Source organism: Chenopodium album, chromosome 1 (assembly GCF_948465745.1).
Source record: "Chenopodium album chromosome 1, dcCheAlbu1.1, whole genome shotgun sequence".
Lineage (NCBI taxonomy): Eukaryota > Viridiplantae > Streptophyta > Magnoliopsida > Caryophyllales > Amaranthaceae > Chenopodium > Chenopodium album.
In genome coordinates this window covers 64,908,199-64,916,627 of record NC_137834.1, presented here as the reverse complement: position 1 = coordinate 64,916,627, position 8,429 = coordinate 64,908,199, and the positions used below count along the sequence as shown (strand labels likewise).

The 8,429-nt window shown below is 37.5% G+C and overlaps 2 non-coding genes across 2 annotated transcripts; both read right to left on the bottom strand.

Moving 5' to 3' along the window:
- Positions 1-4,160: 4,160 nt before the first annotated feature.
- LOC145566478 (small nucleolar RNA R71) lies at positions 4,161-4,267 on the bottom strand. Its single transcript, XR_014095430.1, has one exon. It is a non-coding gene; the product is annotated as a small nucleolar RNA R71 (small nucleolar RNA).
- Positions 4,268-8,113: 3,846 nt separating this feature from the next.
- Positions 8,114-8,220, bottom strand: LOC145565228 (small nucleolar RNA R71). The gene has a single exon (XR_014094993.1). It is a non-coding gene; the product is annotated as a small nucleolar RNA R71 (small nucleolar RNA).
- Positions 8,221-8,429: the final 209 nt, after the last annotated feature.

Here is an 8,429-nt window from a genome sequence, read left to right as displayed (position 1 = left end):
GGACGGTGGAGTTGTAGTGACTTTGTGGACTTAAAAGTCCAACTTGGCAGAGAGCTTCTTTATGAGGTCATTCACTTTGCTTCTTAGCATTTACTCCCAAGTAGGTGGGAATTGCTTGAAGCTTGCTAAGGAAGTTGATTTGGCTTTTGCTATATATGTTGTAGCATATTGCCGTGTGAAGTGAAGTGAAGAAAAAAGAAGTAGAAGCATACTAGCAAAAAAGTAGCACATAACTATAGTAATGAGGGAGAAAGTGACGGAGAGACAAACACAATATTAGTGTAAGGGGTATTTTAGGATTAGTATAAGTACCAACATTAAAGGGTACTTAGTGTAGACTATTCTAAAATACATTGTGTCTAATATTGTAATTGTAGTAGTGGTCATTGTACTCCCAATATTATTGCTAGTAAAGTTGTTTTAGTCCGTGGAGATCCGGACCGTGATTTTTCCCCTTATTGAGGAGGGGTTTTTCACGTAAAAATATTTTGTGTTTTTTTCTTGTTGTTCTGTATTTTATTATTCTTACCGATATTGTGTTTATCTGTTGCTCCGTCTCTAACAAGTGGTATCAGAGCCAACGGTTTGACTGGGACAAATCGGGCGTTGTGTGGGACGGTTCCCTCAAATGTGTGTCCTTGCGATTGTGGTGTCTTGCGTCGAAAATCCTCCTGATATTGTGGCTCAGGTGGCGTGTCCCGTGGTGATAACGGCGGTGCAAAAATAGTTTCGCTGGAGGGGAGGCCATGAGTTATGTGGTCCATGGTCTAAGGGGAGGTTTGTTGGGGTGTTCATCCCAAGTCCCACATGGAAATATTAAGTAAGTGATAAGCTCCTTATAAGTAGAAGCACACTCCAAATAGTATGAGGCCTTTTGGGAAGGTGCCCAAAAACAAATCCGTGCGGGCTAGGCCCGGAGCGGACAATAGCATACTAATGTGGATTGGAGTGTGCGTGTGACCCGTTAAGGTGGGTGACCCGAGCCCAGATTATTCTGGAATAATCCAAAAGTTGATTAATTTTTGAAGAATGGGGCAAAGGTTAGATTATTTAAAGTAATTATATCTTTCTTTCTTTTTTTCTTTTTCATTTTTTTTTTTTTTTTTAACATATTTTCCATTTTATTATTAAGTTTTGATTGTGTGGAATTGATGTGAGGGAAAAGTGGTGATCCTAAAAATTTTAAAAACTACATTCGTTACATATTATTTGCAACGATTAGACATTTTTTCTCTTTACTTTATGTCGAATCGTTGCAAATAATATGTAACGGAGGTAGTACATTGTATTATATGTAAGTAAAGTTGTGGTTCCTTATATATTTGACAATCTTATAGAGATACCTAAAAAAGATATTGCCACAAAATTTAAGAGACAGAGTTTGATTCATGTGTTGAAGAGTAAGAACTAACACGCTCAACTCAAAAATTGAAACTAGCCTCCTCGAAATACTAGGTTTTGATCAGCATTTGTGACTTTAATTTTGTTTCTTATAAACTCGATAATCTTTGTAGCCATAGGTTTTGATATTAAAATTACTGCTTGTTTTAGAAAAAAATTGTCATCATTGACCGTTTTGACAATACCATGGAAGTGGTAAACTACACTCACTATGATCTATGATAGCATTGAATTTGTTAATATGTCAGTAAAACGTTAAAAAAAAGGCTCTTATTGGGTTATAGTTTTTAATTTTTTCCTTACAACACGGTACCAAAACCTTAAACACAATCTAACGTTGTTAGAGAAGACTTCTTCCTTGGATGGATGGAGAGATCCGTAGCGGGGGAACAACACACTTGCTTTTTTCGCCAGTGTGATACATGCACCTTAAACCATGGTTGGAAGGGGAGGAGCAATCACCGTTGTGATGTGTTGAACTTCTTCTCTAGAGGCTTCTCGCTTTACGTCAGGACTTGACAATGGAATTTTAGCACTCTAGATAATATAGTTGCTTCTCGCATCTTAACTTCATCTTGAATCTGTACCTCTTCTTAAACCTTTGCTTCTTTTGCACTAGTGTGCCTACCTAATATGTTTGGACAAGTGATATGTCCAATTTATATAGTGTTTTACCCCCGTCCATTGGTCATAATTAGTAGTGTTTTTGGCTCTTTAGAGCCACTTTTATTACTAATTAGTGTTTTCTAGTGTTTTTGTAGTTTTGCTTGAATTTTGTAGGAAATTGCACATTTGGATCGTTTTCCGGGTTTTTCATGAAGCAACTAAGAGCATTAGGAGGACACGACCGTCTTTGAAGCCCAGGACCGGTTAGAGCCAGTGATTAAGGGCTCGGTGTATGATACCGGGGCATTTGGACCGAGTATTTAAGACCTGAAGAGGAAATCCAGATTGGGCCGAAGAATCGAGCCCAATCGAAGTCCAAGTCTCGAAGAAGAAGCCGGGCCCGATCGGGCAAGTATGCGCCCGATCGGGCGGGCGCGCACAAGGATGCACCAGCAAGAAGGCGCGCCCGATCGGGTGAGCGTAAGCTTGATCGGGCGCGGCTGCCCAGGAAGAGCGAGGGGAAAAAGGCGGGCCCGATCGGGTGCGTGTTTTTAGAGGACCTGATTGTCGAGATTTTTAGTTTTCAATTAGGATTTGTTTTAGGGATGTTTAAGTACGATTTTTGTACGTAATTTTGGTTACCTTCTTTTTTAGAATTTCTCTCTCTACTTAGGATATTTTCTCTCTCTTAAATTCTCTCAACTTTGTTCTTAATTCCATTCCTTAATCCAGATTTCTTTTGGTAACAATTTATTCTCTTTTAATTTCAGTTATTTTCTTTAATTCTTTCATGATGTCTTGTTTTATTATTTTGAGTTGTTTAGATTTAATTATGCTTGAGTAGTTTTATTTCTAGGGTTTATGGGGATCTAATAAATAACATGAATGGGTAAATTTTTGATTGTTGATTATCAATGCTTGATTAATTTCCTATTGATTGATTTAATCCTATGCAATTAGGTTTGACCAGATTTAATTGTATGAGTTTAGCAATATTAATTCGAGATTCGACAGATGAGAATTGATGTTTAGGCTTAGTTTCAATAGGCGGACTAATTTATAAATGGTTAAGTCGAGATTCGAGAGATGAGATTTAATACCGGTAAATTAACTCTGTGATTGTAATACGTAGCGAAAGCCCTTTATAATCTGATTAATTGATGCTTGATGATTGCTTATTATGATTTGCCCTGGAATATTGTTTATTAGTAAACCTATGCCCTAGGTTTTCCCTTCATTGATTTACATCCTCTTTTTATTCCCTTCCTACTTTTACCTTTAGTAGTTTAATTACTCTTTTACAACAAATTTGGCTACTTGATAATTTAGATTGCTTTTAATTAATTAGGAATAAATTGACCTGTTTCCCTGTGGTTCGACCCTTCTTCCCTATCTACATAGTTAGTGGATTTAGGTTTTATTTTTGATTAGGTGAATACGACTTGAGCCTGTCAAATTTTGGCGTCGTTGCCGGGGAAACGGTTATTTTTATTTTTATTTTCTGATTATTTTTGTAGTCTAGATTATCTCCTTTTGTCTCAGAAAACGTTAGTTCTTTGAGGCAATTCTCATATTTGTCTTTTAGTTCCTTTTTTATGCCCAGGTGTTCCAGATCAGGTTACATTCCATTCAATCCTGAGATCGAGCGCTCGTTCCATAGGCAAAGGAATCTTTATAGACAAATCCTGGCGGGTTCTGAGGAAGACTATAATCGAAGAGACCCTCCATCCGATTCTTGTGACGCATAAATTCCTTCAGATACAGAATCAGAGATGACGGCCCAAAAGAAGCTCAGTGACTACTCGCTGCCGAAGCTCACAAATTTCCCGCACCTTACTCCCACTCCGGCTCTAGATGGAGTACAATTTGAAATTAAGCCCCAATTTATCACTATGATAGAGAGGAAGCAATTTAACGGAGCTAAGGGTGAAGACCCCAATCTTCACATTGCAGAATTCTGCCAATATTGTAACACCATTAGACAAGCCGGGGTCACGCAGGACCAAATCAGGGAGATTCTTTTTCCCTTTTCATTATGTGGCAAAGCTAAATTATGGTTTAATGGTTTGAATAGAACTGCACTTGGTATTACTGACTAGGAAACTCTTGCCTTGAATTTCTATAATAAATATTACCCTGCAGAGAGAACAACTGTACTAAGGAGTGCTATTCAGAACTTCGCTCAAGAGGCCAATGAAACTCTACATGAGGCTTGGGAGAGGTTCAAGGATCTACAGAGAGAATGCCCCCACCACAATCTAGCACAATGGCAATTGATCCAAGCGTTCTACAATGGACTTGGAAATTCATCTAGATCAGTTCTAAATTCTGCAGCTAGTGGGAGATTCATGAATTTAAATGTGGACGATGCCGGACAGGTTATCGAAGATATGGAAATACACAATTCCCAATATGGGAATCCGAGAGGGTTTGCAAATAAAGGAAAACATAATGTCGATTCCGTATCCTTTTTGCAAGCTCAACTAACATCTATTTGTCAAAAATAAGATAATCTTACTGTTACTCCTAACCCTGTAGCTAATGTTTCTGCTGTTGCTAACAATGAAGCTTTTTGTGAAAATTGTGGAATTGTAGGGCATTGGGAGCAAGATTGTAGGAGTTCCATGGAACAAGTTAATGCCTTCCAAACCTATAGGCAAAATAACCCATATTCCAACTCTTTTAATCCTGGCTACCGGAATCATCCATATCTTTCGTACCGGAGCACCAATGTACAAAACCCTCTACCTCCACAACAACCACAACAGCAACCTCCACCACAGCAGAATTATTACCATCCAAATTCTGGCCAGAAAAGCCAAGCACAACCCTCATCATCTTCTGACCCTACTATGACAGAACTTAGAGCAATAATGCTTACTAACATGCAAAAGCATATAGAGAGTAGGGATGCGCAAATTGATTCTATTTTAGCCCACAATAAAATTATGAATAATCAAATTGCACAACTTTCATCTACCCTACAAACCCGTCAGCAGGGAGCTCTACCATCGCAACCTATCCATCCCACAGATCATGCCAATGCGATTACTCTTAGGAGTGGTTCACATTATGATGGACCTCCTATGCCAAAGGAAGATGGACCAGTTCCTGATCCAGATTCCTTTATACCAAATGCTAATCCTGCTAACCTTGCAGGGCTACAAACAGATACTAACCCTTCTAATGTTTCTTTGCAGGGTAAATCTCAGGATAAGGGAGGAGATGTGCATAGCCCAGTTATCAAACTACCGTTCCCTAATAGACAATTGAAGAGTAAGTTTGATAAACAATTCGGTAAGTTCTTAGAGGTTGTGAAGAACCTGCAGGTAACAGTTTGATAAGTGACTTTTATGTCACTTTTAGGGTATTTTTATTTTTATTTTCCGATTTAGTTTCTAATATTTTCCCTAGTTTTATACTTAATTTCGCTTATTTTCTTATTTTTCTTATTCGTTCTCTATTTTGAGTATTTTTGCATTTTTATTAGTATTTAGTTTATTTTTGTAGTTTTAGTTAATAATATAATTTCCCACTTCTCTCGTTTTATTTATTTTCTTTTAGTTTCTAGTTTGTTTTATTTTATTTTTTATATTTCATTTAATTATATTATTTCTTTAGTTTTAGCATTTTATTTTACTTTATTTATCTTATTTTATTTTATTTTATCTTTTGATAATCCCCTCGTGTTGTTTTTGGTTGTAGGTGTTTTCGGGTCCTTGGTCGATCGAGTTCAAGGTTGATGTGTCTATTTTATATAGTATTTTACCCCCGTCCCTTGGTCATAATTAGTAGTGTTTTTGGCTCTTTAGAGCCACTTTTATTACTAATTGGTGTTTTATAGTGTTTTCGTAGATTCGGTTGAATTTTGTAGGGATTTACACTTTTGGAGTATTTTCCCGAGATATTTTGGAGCAATCTCGAGCATTGGAGAAGCACGACCAGATTTTATAGCCCAGGGCCGGTTAGAGCCATCGAACCATTGATTAAGGGCTCGGTATAGGTGATACCGGCATTTGGACCGAGTATTCAAGACCGAAAGAAGAAACCCAGATTGGCCTGAAGAATCGGAGCCCAATCGTAGTCCAATTAGTGGCCCAAGAGAGCCGCCCGGCCAAAGAGACTGGCGCCCGGAGGCGCGCCCGGCCGGGCGGGAGAAGCTAAGGTCGGCGCCCGGTGACGCGCCCGGCCGGGCGCGAGAAGCGTATTGAAGAGCAAAAAGGCACGCCTGATCGGGCGGTGCCTCGCCCGATCGGGCGCGTGTATTTATTAGGAGACGATTAACGTCGTTTTAGTTTGTTTTAATTTAGGATTTGTACGGAGTATAAATACTCCTCCGTAATACGATTTTAACGCTCTCTCTCTTCTTCTTCGCTTTTACTCTTTCTTTACTCTCTTAATTGTTTTCTTAGATTCTCTCCCTCTTAAACCTTTGTTCTTAATCCATTCTTAATTCCAGATTTGTTTGGTAACTATTTCTCCTCTCTTAATCTTAGTTATTTATTCTATTCCTTTAATTATGTCTTTATTGCTTTGATTAGTTTAGTTTCTATTATGTGTGAGTAGTTTTATTTCTAGGGTTTATGGGGATCCTTAAATAATATGAAGGGGTAATTTATTGTTGTTAATTATCAATGCTAGATTAATTTCCTATTGATTTATTTAATGCTCTGTGACTAGATTAGGCCTGATTTTTTATGCATGAGTTTGACAATATTGATTCGAGATTCGACAGATGAGAATTGATGTTTAGGTTTAGTTTCAATAGGCAGATTAATTTATAAATGGTTAAGTCAAGATTCGAGAGATGAGATTTAATACCGGTAGATTAATTCTGTTATTGTAATACGTAGCGAAAGCCCTTTATGATCTGGTTAATTGATGCATTGATGATTGACTATTATTGATTTTTGATATTGCATGATAATTTCTTATTGAATTGTTTTTAACGCTTTACAATTATGGCTTGTAAAAGTATAGCAATATTGAATTGATGAATCGTGCAGATGTTAATTTGATATTAAAGGCTATTTTCAATAGGAACTTAGATCTAGTAAATTGCGAGAGCATGTTAGATCTATGTTGATTAATAAATTACGAGAGCCTGTTAATCATGTTATTTATGCAATGTCAATGATTGATTATTATGTTTTACCCTGGAGTATTATTTATTGGTGAACCTATGCCCTAGATCCTTTTATATATTATTTTCCCCTTATTCTTGATCTCCGTAGTTTAGTTTTTTATTCAAATATAAATATTGGTTACTTCATAATCTAGATTATAATAGTTAATTAGGAATAGAAAGATCCGTTTCTCTATGGATTCGACCCTACTTCCCTATCTACTTTGGTTAGAGGACTTAGGTATTTACTTTTGATTAGGGGATACGACTTTACCCTGTCAAAATTTGGCGCCGTTGCCGGGGAAACAGTTCTATTTTTATTTCTGATTATTTTTGTAGTCTAGGTTATTTTCTTTTTGTCTTAGAGAACATTAGTTCTATGAGGCAAATCTCATATTTGCTTCTAGTTTTTTTTTGTTTATGCCCAGGTGTTCCAGATCAGGGTACATCCCATTCGATCCTGAGATCGAACGATCTTTTCATAGACAGAATAATCTCTACAAGCAAATCCTAGCGGATTCTGGTGATAATAACAATAATCACCGAGACCCTCCAACTGGTTCTAGCGATTCAGAGGTATCATCAGATCCAGAATCAGAAATGACGGCTCCAAAGAAGCTTAGTGATTACTCACAACCAAAGCTTACAGATTTTCCACATCTCACCCCTACTCCGGCTCTTGATGGGGTTCAATTCGAAATTAAACCTCAATTTATAACGATGATAGAGAGGAAGCAATTCAGTGGAGCTAAGGGTGAAGACCCGAATCTTCACATTGCCGACTATTGTCAATATTGCAATACCATCAGGCAAGTCGGGGTCACTCAAGACCAAATCAGGGAGATTCTCTTTCCCTTCTCTTTAACTGGAAAACCTAAATTGTGGTTTAATGGCTTAAATAGAACTGCACTTGGTATAACTGACTGGCAAACTCTGGTTTTGAATTTTTATAACAAGTATTATCCTGCAGAGAGAACAACCGTACTACGGAGTGCGATTCAGAACTTTGCCCAAGAAGCCGATGAATCTTTATATGAGGCTTGGGAGAGGTTCAAGGACCTACAAAGAGAATGCCCTCACCATAATTTAGCACAATGGCAGTTAATCCAAGCCTTTTATAATGGCATTGGAAATTCCTCTAGAATAATTTTAGATTATGCAGGTAGTGGGAGATTTATGAATCTTAATGTTGATGATGCAGGTCAGGTTATTGAAGATATGGCGATACACAATTCCCAATATGGGAATCCTAGAGGATTTGCTAACAAGGGGAAACATAGTGTTGACTCTGTATCCT